Raw genomic sequence first — 20922 nt, 5'->3', positions numbered from 1 at the left:
GATATAAATGCGTTAATTAGTAAAGAAGTTGACCAAAAGATCTTCCCATCTACACCCTGACATGTTGCTTGTTTATGTCTAATTATCGCTCCAAGATGGTGGCGCTGCTGACACGTTGTGGAAAAGCGAGGTGAGGCATCTAGGCTTTCAAATTCATGAGCACCACCATGTACTTCGTTTAAATGGGAGGTTCACCCCAAAACTATAAAAAGATATTTTAGAGGGGCCTTAATGCTATCTATCCATCAAAGTTGTGCTGGGAGTTGTTCAGGTTTGGAAATATCAGTCGTAGAAATGTCGGGCTTCTATCGAAGTACACTACTCGTATCACTGCGCATTAGACACGAGCGCGAGCTCCCTGGCGATATCTGCTGCGCAGTGATACTGCAGGTGTGTGGAGTTGGGTAGAGGGAAATAGTTCGTATATTAAATTGCTCGCGACGAAGTCTGTGGATCTTCTTAACCTGTTCCTGATTTCTGGTAAGAGATATTGCTGTTGATTTTTTCAAATGCGTTGTTCTGGCGCTTTAAGTAGTGAAAGCAAAATTGAATCTTATTATATTGCTTATTCATTAATGAGTTGCTATATCATGTATACTGCTCAATGTTTTGATTTAATAAATATTTAAATTTAATAAATATTTCAAAAATACTTCAACATTTAAAATGGTTCATGATTTTCAGGAGCGGTGCAATGGTTAGCACTGTTGCCTTACACTTGCCTGTCCCCCCATCCTGGGTTGATTGATGGATGATTTTCAGGTCACACCGCCCCCTCAGAGCCCACCAGTCAGTGACTGTCTCAGAGTGTGATGTGATACACAAAGTCCGCACCACCCACTTTTCAATGAGCAGTAAAAACACACCAGCTTGTCTCAGCGGACAGCGGCTCTTATCAGATAAGGGGAAAAGGATGAGATATCAAAAGTAAAAATAAATATATCACGTTTGGTTAATATCAAATGAAAACAGCCCTGCAATAATATATTGGATTCTAGGATATCATCTATTAAAAGGGTAAATCTATTCTAGCAGACCATAAAAATCCAATTATGAACAGTGAAAATGGGCATAATAGGTCCCTATAAACGACAGGTTTCTGTCCATGGTGCTGAAAACCAGGATTGGCAGATTTCACATTATAGCGATTCCCCCACTAAATCGCGGATTTTCCTCCGACGCCTCACAATTCTCTGCGTATCCCGTACATTGTTTGTGGTCCGATTGTTTTCGTTTTGTTCTAAGCCCTACGATGGAAGACGTTGACCATTCAGGAGAAGGTAAAACTTCTGGATGTGCTTCGGGAAGGAAAGCGTTATGCGGACGGCGTTCGCCATTATGGCTTGAATGAATCAACAGTACGCTACATGAAGAAGGATGAAAAGAATGTGTAAGAGCCATATATGTTTTAATTTTTATATATTCCATTACATATATAGAGAGAAAGTTGTGTGTGTGTATATATATATATTACATATCATTATTTCATTTTTATTATTATTATTATTATGTCACTCATATCCTTAGCCCGACATACAGATATATGTGCTGTTTTAATGAGTTTACATGTGTTTAAAGCATGTGGGAGGGGTATTTTAAGGCTTAAACTTAAAAAAAAATTTATATGATCCTTCTGTATCGTGGATTTTCACCTATCGCTGATGGGTCTGGACCGCATCTTCCGCGATAGGCGGAGGATCAAATTTACCTTTTTAACCTGATTTAACTTCAACCCTCTTATTTTGTTAACAGAGTGTGCGGGGGGAATACAAAGGGTTACAGTGGGTAATAGGTGATTTATATTGACCTTAATTATCACCCAAGTGACTCTGGACAATCAGCTCAATAATGCTTCCCAAAAGCTTCTCTCTTTTTCACTAGTTACACTTCATTACACCAAAATCAAGGAAGAATCAAATGTACAAGCCCATTATACAAAATATAAGATGCAAACACATAAAAAATATTTTGTAAAAACATTAAAAACAGATTAATATATATTGTGCAATTTGAAACTTTACATTTTGACCTCACTTAGAAAAAGCAGGTGATGACCAGCCCAACCAGCAGTTCCGTCTTGTTGTACAGAATACCTACTCAATTAAATTTTGAGGTCATGACTAAACTAAATTTCAGCTCTGCCTTTAACATCACCAGTTAGATGAAACTGATCATTGCACAGGGAAATACAGTGAAGCCATGAAACATACTAGATGTAAATATATTAATTTTCACATACACTTGAGCTCAGTGACTTCAAGCGTGTCATACACTGTAAAAAAAAGAATCCACCAAAAAACGGTTTTAAGTTAATGGACTCTTCCTTCAATTTACAAATATTGTAAATTCAGTTTTCCACAGTATCTTAAATGATAGTTTATTCTCATTTTTAATTCTTCATTCTGCCAATGCAGATTTGTTTCTTTAATAAATGGTGTTGTTCATAAAAGTACAACAAGTAATTTGAGAATATAGTGATTCACTACATTGATTATTTTTCATAACTCAATGGCCCATAAACATACAGTTATCCATCTGAAGCTGGATTTAAACCAGCAAACTTTGGATTACAAGCCCAAATACTTGAGCTACTGAGCCACACACTTACACTGACTCAGCTTAAGTTGCAGAGACACAGTGGACTTTCTGTTGGATGTCAGACAGAACGGCAAAGGACCCCTCACTAACAGGAACCTAAAACACACAAACACTTGGGAACACTTCAAATGCGTGATCTGACTCTGCAAGGGGAGAACATGTTCACGTGGAGTCTTGGCTTTTCACAATGTTTCATTCCTGCTTATAGCTAAGGTTTTTTTTAGCTGTTGTCACTCTAAGGTTGCCCATTAATGGTTTGGAATTGGGAATGTAAAGCTGTTTTGTTAGCATGTCTGCCTTACAATTCCTTTACTGTAAGTCGAGGCCTGCTGGAGCTCAATTCTGCTTCATGGCACTTGTATTTACTCTTTATTTTGCATTACATTATGTGTGAGACTAACCCCTTTCTCTACCTCTCCATTCCTCCTGTCGAGCTCCATACTGAACTAATGGAGAAAAGGGGTGCTTGGAGGGGGGACAATATCTCTGGATGCCCACTTAAGAAATATCTGCGTTACCTTCCAATACACCTTCCAAACTTAAGTGGATTGAACATGGGTGCTGTTGAATTAATAAAAAAATGCACTGTATTAAAATTATTTTGTTTATATAACATAAAATTGAACTATAAACATGAAATTTAAATCTGTTGAGTTTATATATTGACAAAATAATAATTCTGAATTTTGAACCCTCATTGAACAAAATTAAACTTAATATGGACAAATGGAAAGCAGAATTATCCTTATGGGGGGAAAGTTAATGTTACTAAAATGGTTGTGGTACCTCAAGTTAATTATCTCTCTATGATGCTTCCATTTAATATTCCGGAAAGGATATTTAAACAGTACGAGAGTATAGTAAAAGATTTTTGTTGGGAAAGAAAAAAACCTATAGGATTAAAATTACTTCGCCAAGGGAGGTCTAGGATTGCCAGGTGTTAGATTATATAGCATGTCATTTCAAATAGCCAAACTCTACTCACTGGAAGAATGTGAATTCTGATGTGGACTGGATAGCTATCGAGAGCGATTTGGCTTCACTATTTCAACCTCTGCACATTCTGTCACAATGGGGGGACAATATAAGAAACACAAACCCGATAATATCTTTTTCGAGGAATATATGGATCAAAATACATAAGAAGCTTAAAGTATCACATGACATGCTGTCACGGGACGCTGGAAGCCGGTAAGGCGAACAGGCAGGCGAGCCAACAGGAAGCAGGCAGACAGGCGAAAGCAGGGCAACCGGGGATTTATTTAGGCAGACGGGAACAGGAAACATCTCACACGAACTAACATCAATGACGGACAAAGGACTCGGGTAAGACACGGACTGAAATACACAGGACTGAGCAAATAACTAGATACAGCTGGGTACAATCGGGAGAAAACACGTGGGTAATCAGGGGGCGTGGCACACAGGAGGAGCGGACGAGCCGGGCATGACAGAACCCCCCCCCAAAGGCGCGCTTCTCCGGGCGCGCCAAGGAAGGGGGCGACGGACGGGACGAGGCAAAACAAGAACAGAATCAACGCAGGACAGGGAACAGGACCGAAGCACAAAACACAGCGAGGGACAAGACAAAGGACAAAACCTGACAGAGGGTCGGGAAAGCGGAGAGACAGACCAGAAACGGGGACACAGAGGGAACAGGCGGGACAAAAGGAGCGGGAGTGACGGGAGGGAACAACGGGAAACCAGGAACGGAGAGGGGCAGAACAAAGGGACCAGGAACAGAGGACGGCGGGACAAAGAAAGGAGGGACAAAGGCAGGGGCACAGGGCGAGAAGGAGGGGGTACCAAGGGGAGCCCGAGGGAGCCTAAGCGGGCGACGGGAGGCAGCCGGAGGGGCCGCAGGCGGCCGGGAGGCCGGAGCCGGAGGGGACCCCGGAGGGGCCGAGGAGGCAGGGCAAGGGACCCGCAGAGGGGCCAGGGAGGAAGCAGGAGGGAGCACCGGGGAAGGGGACGAGGGAGCAGGAGGGGCCCTCGGCGAAGGCCCGGAGGAGGGGGGAGCCGCAGCAGGCGGCGACGTCCGGTGGAGGGCCGGAGGTAGGGGCCCCGCAGGCAACCGAGGAGCCGCCGTCGGGGAGCCCGCAGGCGACCGACCAGGCTCTGGAGAGGGGAGCGAGGCGGGGCGACGAGGCACTGGAGGGGGACCCGCAGGCGACAGCCGACCCGGAGGGCCAGGACCCGCAGGCGACAGCCGACCCGGAGGGCCAGGACCCGCAGGCGCCAGCCGAGCCAGAGCGCAGGCGAGGGAGGGCGAGCCAGGGGGCAGGGCGGGCGGGACCCCAGCCCTGCGTCTGTGTCCCCTTCCCCTGCGGGATACAGACAGGCCGACCCTAGTTCGGGGTCGATGTCGCCGGGGCGAGGGACAAGGGGTTACGAGTTCTGTCCCCGAGGGGTCCCATTCCAACTCCTCCACCTCCGAAGAGGGAGGAACCAAGATGGAGTTGTCCGGGACCACCTCGGGGACTAGGACAGGGACTGGAGCTGCTGCAGGCGGAGGGGGTGCCTCTGGAGCTGCTGCAGGCGGAGGGGGCGCCTCTGGAGCTGCTGCAGGCGGAGGGGGCGCCTCTGGAGCTGCTGCAGGCGGAGGGGGCGCCTCTGGAGCTGCGGCAGGCGGAGGGGGCGCCTCTGGAGCTGCGGCAGGCGGAGGGGGCGCCTCTGGAGCTGCGGCAGGCGGAGGGGGCGCCTCTGGAGCTGCGGCAGGCGGAGGGGGCGCCTCTGGAGCTGCGGCAGGGCGGTCAGGAACTGGAGCTGGCTGCAGTGGGGGCGCCTGCCCGGGAGCTGCAGCAGGTTGCTGCAGTGGGGGCGCCTGCCCGGGAGCTGCAGCAGGTTGCTGCAGTGGGGGCGCCTGCCCGGGAGCTGCAGCAGGTTGCTGCAGTGGGGGCGCCTGCCCGGGAGCTGCAGCAGGTTGCTGCAGTGGGGGCGCCTGCCCGGGAGCTGCAGCAGGTTGCTGCAGTGGGGGCGGAAGCTGCGCTGGCTGCACAGGTGGCTGCGGTGGCTGCACGGGCGTAGCGGAGAGTTCCAGCATGGCCAGTGCGGAAGGAGGTACCACGGGGAACACCGCCCCTGCTACTGGGGAAACCTGCTCCTTCCTCCACAGGAGCAGTCTCCTCAAAGTCTCCTCTGCTACAGTCAGCTGCTGGAGTGGAGACTCTGGGGTAACGGCGGCGAACTCCTTCTGCAGCTGTTCCAGGAGCTCAACCGCCTCTGGGGAGTCTCTGAAGGCTGGTTCCCCCCTCACGTGCCAGAACAGATCCTGGAGGGCAAAAAACCTCTTGGCCAGGATCATGGCTGTGGACTGAGTAGGAGCGGGGAGCGTACTGGCTGTAGCAGGTGCCGGAGGCAGCGCCTGAGGTGGAGACAACGCCTCGGGTGTAATTGCTGACGGGTCGTCCGCTAGCGGGACAGGCAGGTCCTGCGCAGACGAGACGGGCGTGGCCCCTTTAAGGATCCGGGGAACCCGTGGTATAGCGTCCCTAACCGAGCTGGCCCATCTGTTGGGCAGTTTAGCGGCGGCGATGATCCCAGAACTGCCCGGAGAGTCCTCCAGATCATCGGCAGGGAGACAAGCGGGGACAAGGGCGCACGCCCCCAGGACGATCGCCGGCTTGCTCTTCCTTTTCTTCCGCCGGTTCCTGATGACGGCGGGAGGCTGCGCGCTGCCAGCAAATGCGGACGGCGGGAGAATAGTCCCCGGCTCGCGCGGCTTGACGTACCGCTCCTTCCGGAGCTCGTCCAGCCGCTGAAAGTTCTCGCACACCTCCTCCGCGAGGTGCGCGTCCTCCTCCAGGGACATCCGGTCTAGGATATCCCAGCTCCGGTCGACGAGGTCCCATGCCGGGGGATCTTCCCGGATACCGGGCTGGGCAATCCAAAATAGCAGCTGTTCTACGTAACTGCAGTAGTCCTCTTCAGCTACGGAAGCTGCCCTTTCTTTAGGGTCCGTCATTCTGTCACGGGACGCTGGAAGCCGGTAAGGCGAACAGGCAGGCGAGCCAACAGGAAGCAGGCAGACAGGCGAAAGCAGGGCAACCGGGGATTTATTTAGGCAGACGGGAACAGGAAACATCTCACACGAACTAACATCAATGACGGACAAAGGACTCGGGTAAGACACGGACTGAAATACACAGGACTGAGCAAATAACTAGATACAGCTGGGTACAATCGGGAGAAAACACGTGGGTAATCAGGGGGCGTGGCACACAGGAGGAGCGGACGAGCCGGGCATGACACATGCAGCCATATTCCTCAATTTGGCACAATCCTGAAATACAAATATGAAAAAGTATGGAAACAATGGCAACCCAAAGGGGTTAAAACTCTTTGGGATTTATTCGTAAATGGGATGTTTATGTCATAATCATACTTAAAGAGTAAGTATGATGTAGGAGGAGGAGGGAGTTTTTGGAAGTTTTTGCAACTGAGGCATTGAGTCACGAGTGTTAAAATAGAGAAGATGAATGGTTAAGAATACTTTCTAGAGTGGGGAAATATTATAGGGAAGTAAACGGTAAATTTATTCAGTATAAAATTATACACAGATAGTACTGGACACTAGTTAGACTAAATAGAACTGGACTAATTAATACTGATCAGTGTTGGAATTTTAGAAGGCAGGTGGGGGCTTATTGACACATGCTGTGGCAGTGCTCTCAGGTATATCCATTTTGGGGTAGAGTTCTTGATCTCCTGGACAAATGGCTAGGCTTTACTTTACCCCGCAAACCCGACTCTGTCTGCTAGGAGATAGAGTGGAATTGCTAAATGGGAATAATAAACAGTTTAAGGCTGTGATGGTGGGACTCATAACTGCCATGAGGGTAATATTAAGGCATTTGAAATCCTCAATAATCCCCAATATATAGGAATGGACCGATGAGATGATTAAGGCAGCTTCATATGAAAAAATGTTGGACAGACTAAATGGGAAAAAAGATATGATGAAAATGTGGGAACGTTTCTAGGGCCATGTTTTTGAAGGATAAATGGCTGGGAGGTTGAACTAGTGATTGGTCATATTGTTTTATAAATGTGAATGGCTGAAGTGCTGTAACTTTTTGGTTTGAAAAATAAGAAAAATAAGAAAAAAAAAGTTATGGCCAAAAATATTGGCACCCCTGCATTTATGTCAAAAAACACACCCCTTCTCCCAGAAAATTGTTGCAATTACAGATGCTTTGCTATTGTCATATTAATTTCTCTTGTTGGCACTTGAAGAAAACAAAAAGAGGAAGAAGGAATAACAGGAATGGGAGACATTCCACGCCAAAGGGCACCTGCCCTTCTCATATTGTCTCAAAAACCCAAAGCCCCAGAGAGCAAGTCAGAGTGCTAAGAATTATAGCGCCAACAAGCCCATGGCCCCTTTTTATGTAAAACTTCGTACATGAGGATGTTTGTGCAGTTCAGTGCCTTTCTTAGCCTCGGCTCCTGTAAATCATATAAGCACACCCACCACACCCCCAGGAGCATTCCGCGTGCCCCCACCTGCCAACCTGCCTGTCCCCCCCAGCCCACAGACCGTCTGTTGCTCTGAAATTTATCCACATGACTGCTGACCAAGTCTAAGGTAAATCAGATTCCATCTATTAGAAATAAAATTTTCAGTAAAATACAAATTTTTCCCCCAATCTGGGAGACAGTGCAGAATTTTTGGAGTCGGTCCTAACTCTGTCTTGAATATGTACCCAGCAGGCACCTAGGACTCGTATCTCCCTCTGAGAATCTTTTCTAAGGCGCTCAGCAGCAGAAATTCTCCATCCTAGATGAGCCTGCAAAGTTCTGTAGAAGTTAAATATACTTTAGTCAAATGAGAGACTAACCTGCTGTCAGGTAGGGGAAGCTTGAACAAGGCCTTCATTCATGACAGCTCCACTTGGCTTTTTGACGAGTCCCCATTTAGATGCAGCACGTCAGAGACTGAAGAGCAGGATGAAGGCTGTAAGTGCAGTTTGCTGTGGATTATGACTGTGTTTAAATCTAATAATGGATGAGACAATTTACTTAAAGCATGAAAAGTTCATATTGCTCTTCAGGCTTCATGATAAAATATTAAAATTATGGAGTACAAAGTTGTACATGCAAAGAAAACAATGCAGAGCGGCAGGGCGCCTGGCCCAGAGGGTCTTCACATAGAATTCTACAAAGGCTATTTTTTCCTGTTGGATTAACAGCTTTGGTTGTCTTGCCCTTTAAAGAAATTCTCTCAAGAAAGAAGTTGCCTCTTACCATGTCACAAGCAATTAGTTTCACCCAAAAAGGAGGAGGACCCCTCTCTGCTCCCCGTGTTAGTAGGTTCTCCCCGACTCCTCCTGCTTATTCCTTCCTCCCTCCCTCCTATTTGTGCTCTCCTCCTCCTTTTGGTTTCTATTCATGCCTTTTGGTTCAGCAATAAAAACCACAAGGCTGCCCTTGGACTGTCCCTCTTCCCATCGTGACATATTATGTATTACATGATTATGAAGTGATTTGATTATTATACAATAGTCAATTAACCACTTTGTTTCTTCAAATTGTCTTTCTTCTGAATCATTGGATATGTGTCGTAGCTGGTAATTTGTTACACTCTGCTGTCAGTGCCAGTGTAGCCTAGATCCAACCAGTCGTATGTTTCGGTCATGCTGATGTTTGAACATTTTTTGGGAACAGATTTTCATAATGTTTTCTCATATATGTGGTGTGATAATTGAGCATGACCCCACTGTTGCTGTGCTTGGTGCTCCTGTCATGTCCTGTAATCTCTTATTTTTTCATGTCTCCTCCCACTCATGCCAGCAGAGGGCGCTGCTGGCCCTTTGTAACCCTCCTAATTCTCCTGTATCCCATTATAGTTCTCCATCCTAACCCTGTACACCTGTTTTGTCGCTGATTAGTGTGCTGTGTATAAATATGTCTGCCCTCACTGCGTTCCCCAGCTCAGTCATTGCTGTTCCATGTGTAGTCTGTGTTTCCTTAAAGTCCACGTCTGTCTCAAAGCGGCTGCATTTGAGTCGAGTCTCACCCGATGCTCACATCTCCCCGCAGAAAAACAATACACCGCCTCACAGGCCAGAGCCACAGCCTTCTCCTCTCTGCTGGGTGGAAGAACAACTCTCACGCAGGGGAAGTCCTCCAGACCCCCTGCCTTCAGACAATAGGTTAAAGATGTGTTTTCTATGTTACCTATTGAAAATCTGAGATACAGCAGATGTAGGAAGAGCTTTCATGCTCTCTGGTCTCCTTTCACTGAAAATGTGGAGGGCCTGTATGTCACTTGGAGGATATTATTTAATCCCTTATATTACAAACCAAAGAATATTGCACTACACCATTACTAGGCTACACAAAGTTACTTTAACAACCACTGAATGGAAAAAGGTCAGTGCTGAATATATATAGCTGTGGAGCAGCAGCAGGCCTTGCTGGGCCGGAAATGCAAGCAGCATTGTCCACATTACCACTCTCTGTACTTGGATTGACCGAATGCTCAGACCGTAGGATAAGAATTAATACTTTTTATTGATCCCAATCAAGATATTTCCGTTTTGCCTCCCCCAACTTGCTCAGAGTGAGCTGGCCGTGACGGGCAGCCAGTCATAGTGGCACCCAGGGAGCTGGGGGCCTTGCTGAAGGACCCACAGATGTGCCCAGGCTGGGCTAAAGTGGGCTATTTTCTGATCACAGGCTTAGCACACTGAGCTACACACTGCCCCTAAATTTATATTTATATGCAATCTGTGTGTGTATGTGTTATCTAAATTTGCCCTGTATGTTTCTAACTAAATCTAATCCAGGCCTTGATCCTACACCTACTATAATTATAAGTACCTCACTATACCTATATCTAACACTGCCATTCATCACCAGTGTTACATGTCAGGGCTTCGCTGCAATAGATCCCTCAGTGCTGCAGGTTATTACTGTGACTTTGCACACACACACGTTGCTGCTTCCTCAGCCAGTGTCACATATACTTTATTACACACAGACCTCAGTAATCTCTGCTACACTCACACCTGCTCACTTTACATCCATGGTTAAATTCTCCTAATGGAATTTATCTTAATGTCTTAATTCTATTTTATTTTAATTGTTGCCATATTATTCATTGTATTGTTCTTTCGATTTTATTTCTATTTTATTATTGCTAATACACCGGATCTGAGTGCCTCATTTTGTTCCCTTCATGTAGAACACGTTTTGTAATGACAATAAAACATCCTTATCCTCATCTAAATCACACTGTCTAACTACTAATCTGTTTAAATAATATAATTGGATTTCAAAGGTTAATAGTCACTCAATTACCCCCTCAGCCCAACAGTACCACAAACACCCAACATGCACGGAAATTTTCTCCTAAGTTGTTTTCCCTGCCTGGAACAATACCACAGCAGTCACATGGACTAATGTTTCAAAACATTTCGGAAACCTTGCATTGAAACTTGAGGTCTTTAGAAGGGATCAGTCCTGGGTGGCAAAGTTGCCATCACAAAGGTTTTTGATTAAGGGATTCATGATGCCAGGTAGCCATCTTTCACAAGCTGGTGGGCCGTGCCACTGATGCGTTTGCTTTGGTTTTATATGTCTGTCCTGGTTTGTGTTCTTGCCACTTCAGGTTCCCTGGTTTTGGTCTACATTCCTCGGTCCTCTGCTGTGGAGTCTACCTTCTGCTTCACCTCATTCTGGAGTCGCCCATCCAGTCAGCGGCCCATGTCCCCCTGGTTCCCTGTTTCCAGAGGTTGGTCTGCTAGTCTCCGGGGCCAGGGGGCAGAAATCTGCCATGTTGGATGGGCGGCCCAGGTTGGGGTGCTCCATCATAGACTGATACATGAAGGATTATAAATGGTTTTTAACCAGTATGTACCGAGTGTGCGTCATAACGAAAAGAATGTCATGGGAACATTTAGGACTGACTGCAGTATTAGTTCAAAGCATGATTGTGTTTTTCTTAATTTTTATTGATTTATTTTTGAATTATTAATTTTTTAAAGTAACTTGATTCAGTTAAAAGGGGTTTGTCCATTTGCTTTAGCAGAAGTTTGTGTAAGTATGATGTTCACCTTCCCTTTTCATAGTCTAGTCTTTGCCAAGTTTTATGCTTATTTCCCCTGGTTAAGTTAATCTGACTTGTGTGTTTAGGAGGGTCATACAGGCTTTTTGTTTGTAATGAAAGCACAGCGTCTGTACTTGCAGCTTATTTGCCATGCTAATGGAAGCATTTTACCTTCCTCTCTAATCTCTTTTTTTTCTTGGCTCTCACTGCAGTCTCCTCTATGCCAGGGTTTCTCAACCCAGTCCTTGGACCCCACTGCAAAGATCCACAGTTTTGCTCTGTCCAAGCTCTCAGCACAGCAGTAAAAGGTGACTGTTTGGTTCATGCATGCAGGGATCTGGGACAGAGCAAAAACGTGGAGCTGTCTGGTGGGCTGAGGAATGAGTTTAGAAATGCTGCTGTATGAAGTATTAAACCATTTGACCGGTTGGATAAATGTTAAAATGTTTTCTCAAAATATAAAAAGAGATAATCTTCTGTTTTGCGTCTCATTACAAGCAAACTTGTTTTTTGTTTTTATGTCACTCTAGTATTTGATATCTAATTTTCAGTCTTCTGGCAATATAATCTGGTGAATGGGGAAATACTTCCAGCAGGGGCTCCGGTTTCCTCCCACAGTCCAAAAGTGCGCAGGGTAGGTTAATTGGCAAATCTGAGTTGTGAGTGTTTGCGCCCTGCAGAGTGTTGACTCCTGCCCAGGGTTGGTTCCTGCCTACGCCTGTTGTTCCAAGGACAGGCTCCGGTCCCCCCCGCGACCTCAGTTTGGCTTGCTGTCTCCCCGCTTGGTTTTCTTTGGTTTACGTCTTCACTAGCCCCCTCGTTGCTTTGACTTGTGTGTAAGTTAAGTCACTACCAAAGTCTTTTGCACCGGGTTATTTGTTCAGAGTCAGTATTATACATGAAAAAAAATGAAAATACAAAAAATATCCCTTTGTCCACTGGTGTTCCCTTCTTGCCCTCACCCCGTTTGTCCCTTTATCCCATTCCCCTTTCCCGTGAATACTGTTACACTCCAACCCTAGACAGGATATCGAAACAGCATCTTACCTATAGTTTTAAAAGAGATGAGGGATATTAATCATTGACCTTTATCTTTGCTATTTCAGAAATCCGTATCTGCTACCTTGTGACTGGAAGTATACACTGTAAAAAAAGGCAAAATTTGTCACAGTTTTAAATGATTTTATATCAGCCAATTTGACTACAGTATAATTATTGTTTTCCTCTTATGTTAAATGACAGAAAAGTTTTATCAAAACTACATTGCATAACTGGCATCGTAGTACTGATTAGCACCGATTCAGACATCCCGATGAACAAATATGAAGTTCCTTTAAACTGTGGTACCTTAAATCCGTCAAGTTACCTCGATAAGCCAGTAACCCTGATTCGTAGTATAGGCCACTGATCACAAGCACTCTGTGTAAACGTATTGTTTAACCGGCGCTGTTGCATTACCAGGGTGAGACGTTGACTTGTTGGTTAGCTATAAAAACAGACGTTAGTGCAGCTCCACGTTAATGGTGCGGTCATCATGGCTTATAAATGCTTATTATCGTTCATCATTGTTTGTGTCAGTAACGATAACATAAACAGGGGTAGGCACCAGGAGAACATCATTGGTTCTTGCATCGATTACTTTTCCCGTAACACCCTTTAGATTGTTTCCCTGAAGGGCAGCAAACCGACAATTTCGGTGTGATTGAGCTGATCACGTGTGCATGGGGAGGGAATGCGGACCACATGACCTTCCCGGTGAGCTCAGCACATCCACCATCGCTTCGCAAATACAATCAAAATGTTTTATCTTTATTCACACTTTCTATCTTTATTCATTATCTCTACGATCTCACTGCTGGACGAATGCCTGGCATTCAGAGCATTCTTTATTAGCCATTTGCCTTTGGATGCAGTTTATTTGCAAGCCCCAAAGCTTCCAGGCATCAGTAATTGCTTCCCACGTTACTCCGGTCCTGGGGTCTTCTGTAACAGTCCTTTGGGATTACATATATTCAGCATATGCTTTTGTCCGAAGTGAGGAGAGTTTGGGGTCAGAGCACTTGGGTCTAAGGGACTTGCTCAAGGGCTTAACAATGTTACGATTACTCTGCCATGGGAGTTGAACCAACAACCAAACTGGCAGAGATGGCCAACCTGCTGAGCTCCACACCCGCTGACGATCTCCTTTTCCTGTCTGCTGCAGTCTCCATGGACCTGAGTCCAGAGAAGCACTCTGAACTTGAGGACATCCGGCTGAGGAAAGGAGCCCTTCTGCTGGAGATCCAGAGGCTGCGGGAGACGCTGAGAGAGGCCCTCATGGAAGTGGAGGGCCTTGAATCCAGCACCAAACGCAGCCAAATCTTAGAAAAGAATAGGCATGTCGCCATGGGAAGAAAGAAATTCAACATGGACCCTAAGAAGGGTATCCTGTTCATGGTACAAAACAATCTTCTCCGGCACACGTCTGAGGACATCGCCCAGCTCCTATACAAGGGAGAGGGGCTGAACAAAACAGCCATTGGGGATTACCTGGGTGAGAGAGACGACTTCAATATCCAAGTCCTCCAAACATTTCTTGGGCTTCATGAATTCGCAGGGTTCAACCTGGTACAGGCTCTCAGGCAGTTCCTCTGGAGTTTCCGTCTGCCAGGAGAAGCACAAAAGATTGACAGGATGATGGAGGCCTTTGCGCAGAGGTACTGTCAATGTAATCCTGGAGTCTTCCAGAACATTGACACCTGCTATGTACTTTCATTTTCCATAATCATGCTAAACACTAGCCTTCATAATCCAAATGTGTGAGACAAGCCCAGTGTGGACAGGTTCATCTCCATGAATCGAGGAATCAATGATGGAGGCAACCTGCCAGATGATCTCCTCCGAAATCTTTATAAGAGCATAAAGAATGAGCCATTCAAGATTCCTGAAGACAATGGGAACAATGTCTTCTTCAACCCTGACAGAGAGGGTTGGCTCTTCAAACTGGGAGGAGGACGGGTGAAAACATGGAAAAGGCGGTGGTTCATTCTGATGGACAACTGCCTTTACTACTTTAAACATACTACGGATAAGAAACCCAGGGTGATCATTCCGCTGGAGAATCTGAGCATCCGTGAGGTGAAGGATCTCAGGAAGCCTAACTGCTTTGAACTGTACATCCCTAACAACAGCAGACAGCTGATAAAAGCCTGCAAAACGGAGGCGGACGGCCGCCTGGTAGAGGGCAATCACGTGGTGTACCGCATCTCGGCGCCAACCCCTGAGGAGAAGGACAAGTGGATACAGAGCATCACTGCTGCTGTGAGCACTGACCCTTTTTATGAGATGCTGGCAGTAAGAAAAAAACGGCTGAATAAATAAATAACGATAAAGACTGTGTGAATATGGTTGGATGTGCTATTGCAGAAAGTATTTATTTCAGAACAAGGAACTTTGCACAAAGTAATGTTTAACCTTAAGGTAGCATGACCGAATACCAGGTTTTGTTTTGATGCGACTTATTGTTCACTACAGATTTTATCATCGAAATGCCCTGTCCTTTTTTTGTATAAATGTGAAATTAAATGTTATTTGCACTGTATTGCTGATCTTTATGTCAGAGTACCTTTTTTTCTGAGAATCCACACTGCTGTAAATTTGCATCAACATGATTGGGATGGAAAAATTATTTTCCATCTTAACCCATATTCTAAGCATATTGATTTCTGTTGTAAATTTTACTTTTACAGCAGTATGATTTAAGACACTAACAGCAATTCATTTTTCAACCAGTAATTGTTAATGTGATAGGAATTGAATTCAACAGCAAATGCGTTCAACTTAACCAAATGTATAAATCTTACATATTCTGATGATTTGACATTCCCCCGATGTCTGTGTGATGTATTTCAGCAACAACACGCAGTTAATGAGATCACTATGCGGAATTTAGCCGACTGTTATTTTACTGATTAGGATATATCACCCAAGATTGGGGTATACTATATATCAAGGGTCAGCAACCTTTTTGAAACTGAGAGCTACTTCACGGGTACTGAGCCATACAAAGGCTACCAGAACAGACTTTACCTAAACTTATCTAAACTTTATGTAGAATAAACACGTTTTAAATGCTTTTTTGGATGTTGTCATTTTCAAATCTATATAAATACAAATGTGATTAAAGAAGAATAGCAACAAGATAAAATGAAATTTTAGTCGCTGCCCACTGGTGAGTTGTGGTATTTTTAGAACAGGTCCGTGGACAACTCATGTGGTCCTTGGGGGCATCCTGGTGCCAGTGGGCACCATGTTGGTGACCCCTGTTCTAAATGGTATGTAGGGTTTGCAAACTACACCAACGCTTCTGATGTAGCTACATTTAGGCTTATAGTGGAATAATATAGTGGAAGATTCCTTGCGTGAGTGTCTGAGAGCGTGAAAGTCATGCCAGATGCAGGTTGGTCGGCAGCCCTGCTTTCCGTGTGCATCTGTCTCTTACTTTAGGTGGCTAGAGATCCAGCATTACTCAGGATTAGGAGCCACTTGCACTGATAATAATTAGTTTCTTTTTCCCCTTGCAGTCTGCTGCTGTATAACATTATGAAATCAGCCCAAAAATCCGCAACCCATGACCTCCTAATATTTACCCGAAATTATGTTTTCAAAATAGCACAATTGGGCATGAACACCGCGGACCTGGAAACTCTGCTGAGCATTGAGAATCAGCGTGCAAAGGCTCTTAATTTGGATATGTTTGTGAAACGTTCTGCTGCACAGCACAACAAAGAAAAACAACTGGTCAGTGATAATGAAAAGTACAATCAGCATTGTTTTAACCATGAGAGTCCAAATGCTTAGATAAATTGTCACTTTTTCAGTGTAAGTATGCTCCTGAGCTCCACGATTCTGAATGATAGTCGGTTTCTTACTGAACCTCCATGCCACTCTGTTAAAATCTCTTGCCACCCCATGTAAAATTTTCTAGATCCACCACTGTGCCAGAGCTAAGACTTAAGAATCTTGAGTATTATTTCAACATAAACTTTGCTTGGGTGCTTCATACTTTAAATTAAATATAAATTATGGCAACGTGCAAAACTATTAAGGAAAATGCAACGTATTTGTTTTTCATTTACGTAATTATATATGTTGATTATGATTCTTTTTAGTTCCACAGTACATACAGATACTACAATCCAAGCATGCACTCTTAGGTTAATTGCTATCAGTTTATATAAAGATTTATAGAAATTTCAGTCAGAGACTAGCTTCTGATATAGAAAGAATGTTTACATTTTTTTTTGGCCGTGGAATAGTTTTTCAGTGCTGCATGTAGTTTCTCTTTATTGTTTGAATAGGGCACACTTACACATCAACAAGTGCAGTGGCAGTTGTGATGTTCTCGCATATGAGAAAATACACGGACAACTTTTATTAAAGAAAACGAAAGGCTTTACTCTCCATACTCCAGTCAATTGCATGCATAGGCCTACTGCCGCATCTCACTTTGCCAACTTCCGCTTCCGTGCGGCTCAGGAGGATCTGGCTGCAGAACACTGGAAAGGGGTCCACAGCTCAAGGGGACCACCAGAGGACAGATGGAGTGGAACCGGGAACCAAGGGATTTGCCAGTGACTGGCACTCACTGTTGTTTTCGACTACAATAAAAACAGCTGTACTGGCTAAATAATGACAGACCGAACTACAAAACTGTAGACTCAGTGGACAGCTGACTACGCCACCCTAGGAATTTCATCCAGCTTTCCATTGAGACTACAGTTTTGCAGTCTGTTCTGCCAAACAATGTATTTAAAAGTGCAGTGTTATACATGACACTGTAATTAGTTCAATTCAAGAGATGTACTATCAAGTTATAATAGTGTGATTATCATAATCACACAAATATATGAATTCCTCTGATACTGAATTAAACAACCCTTTATGCTGTCCCTTATGTGAATTAGTAAAAATCTCCATAGTCATATGCAATTCCAATTCCCCCTTTTATTTATTTTATGTCAGACAGACAGCAGTGTATTATTATATTATAATTATATTATATTTATTAAAATTATATAATTATATAATATTATAATTATTATATATATCATTATATTAGGGTGCCCCTCGCAGAAGGTAAATTGAATCTTATTTAATTACATTTTCTATATATTGTCAGATGACAGCAGACGTCATTTACTGTAAGGTTACCTTTACTATAGAAGATATAACAGCTCCCAAAGTTCTTCATCTGGTACAGAAAACATACGCCTGACAGATGTTGAAGTTTATTCCGTCTTTATTCTTCTAGACACTATGAAAAACTATAAAATAAACATATTATTAAATTCCTGCATTACATTTAATCTTACAAGACATTCTAAAAGATCCATGATATTACCGCTAAACAGCGGCTCATACATTCCCGCAATTCCACTTTTCAATACAAGACAACAAGTAAATACAATAAATATAAATTACCGTGTGCGCCTTCTGACCAAATGCTTAGGAGTTATTACAGATCCTGCCGTGACAAGCCGACAAACCACAAGTTGACTCCATGAATCTCCCAGCATGCATTTACTCCTACCCTATTCCATCACATGACCATGTATTCAAGGGTTAACACGGATCAATTAAATAGTCAGCAGAGGGCACTGGCATACATTTCACAGTATACATTCTATATTAAATCAAACCAGAAAAAAGGTGATTATAAAATAACCGTCTTAGCGACAGTTACAGAGTGGCGTAGTCACCCTTTCGCTCTATAGCGCCCCCTACCCCTACTACGATTATAATTATAATAATTGCCTCATGTGCAGTTAGGCTGGTTAAATTACCTGGAAATGTTATTAACTGCAAATTCTCCTAGAAACTAACAACGGTGCTCACTCAGGTATATTTATAATGGTCAGAAAGCTGATGTAAAGTCTGATATAGTGCGGAATGTGTTATTTTGTAGACAGTAATAGGTTTAATTAATTTTATATTCCATTACTGTAGAAAGCTATACTTGCTTACTTAAGGTACTTTGCGTTATTAATGTGTGATTTAAACGCAGGTAGTTTTATTACAGTCAGCTTTTATTCACAGTGAGTAGCTTGTCATGATGAAGAGGAAGTGTGACAATCGTGAGGTTTTGGGCAACCACAGAAAAGCAGGAAAGTAAGTAGAGACAGTAAGATAATTAGTGCCAGTCAGATGATAGACGTATACAGTATGTGAGTCAAAGGTTCTTCATATATTAATCATCCCATTCAGGTAACAAATCCTTAGAAATCCATTCCTGAGCATCATGCCAAGAAACACCACTTGTTTACTGATAACTGCTTTCATGTAAACTCTGCTATGCTGAGAGTAAAGATGAAGAGGGAGAGACAGCAAGAGGCTGCTGACGGCAGAGAATGCAGGCGACATGGAGGGGAGTGAGAAAAGGAGCAAATATTGATGGTTAAGAGTGAATAATGACGTCACAGCAGCCTGATCCTGATGTTAGTTTAATATGCTTCTTAGTTTGGCCTGTGGTGTGTATTTCAGATACAGCATTTAATCAGGGAGACTGAGTGTGAGTCAATGACAGAGAGAGAGAGAGAGAGAGAGAGAGAGAGAGAGAGAGAGAGCAGACAGGCAGGTGAAGATGAAGGTATATTAGGGAGGAGGGGGGGAGGAGCTTGGACCTTCACCAAATCAGCCAAATGTAAATGTCACGTCTATCAAACAGGAGACCCTGCTTTCAGGAGAAATGGTTTAAAGATCACACTGGGCTCCCTTACAGCCCCCCCTCATCTTAAGGGGGGTTCTTTGTTTCTACTGTGCAAAATAATTTGTAACACAAATGTCTAAACTGGCATGAAAGACACATTCAGCTCTTGTGAAGACTGGCATGTGAAACTGGAAAAGGCACTGGGGAAATTCAGTGCACATAAAGACAGGCAGTGCCACAGATTAGCACTGATGACATGGATTCAGAAGATCAATCCTGTTAATATTCAACCTTCAGATGAGCTGGAAAGAGCAGCAGCAAGTGAGGAAAAATCTTCTGAAGTTAAGTACTTGGCACGGCAAGGCCTGGCTTTTCGAGGTGTTGGTAAGGAGAGTGGGAATTTCAAGCAGCTTCTAATGCAAACAGCAGAGGGCGATGCAGAGCTGACCATGTGGCTGAAAGGTCACTTTGATTTCACCAGTGCTGTTTAACTGTAACACCTGTTCCTGGGTTGCCCTCAGTCCTCGTTATTGGTTATGATTCTCACTGTCCTGCACTGTGTCTTGTTAGCTGTGTATTTAAGTGCCTGTTCTGCTTCTGTTCTTTGATGCTTCATTATAGCTGTATGTTGTATGTATGTATGTATGTATATAGTTCTCTAGTTGTGTTTATTCCATCATTTAGTTCATTCCTGGTCATTTGCAGTTTATTTTGGATCCATCCTGATCCTTTTGGTTTTGATGTGTGTGTTGTAATAAACCCTATTTTTCCAGCCGTGTCATGCACTGCCGCAACCAGAAGAGGGCAGAAGATATGGCACAAAAACAAAGGAAGAAGCCTAACTTTAAAAAGAACAAAAAACATCAAGACTCATCCAGCATGGGGTGGTGGGTTAACGAATAACACAAACAATCAAAGAATAAGCAAACAAATGAGAGAAAAGATGCAGAGATGACTGAGAAGCAGGGGATGACTGGAGAAGAGACGACAGGACCAGAAGACAGGAGGGATACAGGGAAAGCGGAGAAGACAGTATAACTGAAGAATGGGAGAAGAGGAGAGACCACAGAGGAAGGAGAACATAGATGACTGGAGGGGAGGGAATATAGGAGCAACAGAGAGAAGGAGGAAGGGCTGCGGAGGAGAAGACAGGATAAGAGGGGAAAATGTGAGCAGAGAAGAACAAACACCCCCACTGCCCAGCAAAGTGCACTTGTAAGTAAACCACAATTTTAGCCTTGGGCTCAATATCTGGACTTGTCTCTGTGTAGCAATGCATAGAATCCTTGACACTGGTTATGACTGTACTGTATTAGTCCTAAACCTGCCATTATAGTGTAAGGAGAAAAGATTTTTTTTTAAATAAATCATTTAAAAAAAAAGGTAGAGCGATGTAGCCCCCGGAGAAGTCCCCCCCCCCCCCCAAAGCCCTGTTTATTCCCTTCTAGCTACCAGATGAAACTCACAATGCACCCCAACGCCACCTAACTTCTCTTCCACATGATGCACCTTATTTACCCTCTGAATCCTGTCTATTATTGAGCGTTTTTCTATCCATTTGATTATAAGCTTATTACACTGTATG

At 44.2% G+C, this 20922-nt stretch overlaps 1 protein-coding gene and 2 pseudogenes across 3 annotated transcripts in view; 1 reads left to right on the top strand and 2 right to left on the bottom strand.

Moving 5' to 3' along the window:
* Positions 1-15230, top strand: part of LOC125723043 (cytohesin-2-like) — a 333559-nt pseudogene extending 318329 nt beyond the window's left edge.
* The window catches only part of LOC125723040 (cytohesin-1-like), a 458952-nt pseudogene that overhangs the window by 96136 nt on the left and 341894 nt on the right, over positions 1-20922 (bottom strand).
* The window catches only part of LOC125723068 (uncharacterized), a 124717-nt gene that overhangs the window by 64890 nt on the left and 38905 nt on the right, over positions 1-20922 (bottom strand). The window lies entirely within an intron of this gene.

The sequence above is a fragment of the Brienomyrus brachyistius genome, unplaced genomic scaffold, assembly GCF_023856365.1.
Source record: "Brienomyrus brachyistius isolate T26 unplaced genomic scaffold, BBRACH_0.4 scaffold45, whole genome shotgun sequence".
Lineage (NCBI taxonomy): Eukaryota > Metazoa > Chordata > Actinopteri > Osteoglossiformes > Mormyridae > Brienomyrus > Brienomyrus brachyistius.
Note: the sequence above shows the minus strand (reverse complement) of the source record. Positions and strands in the feature narration are given on the sequence as shown.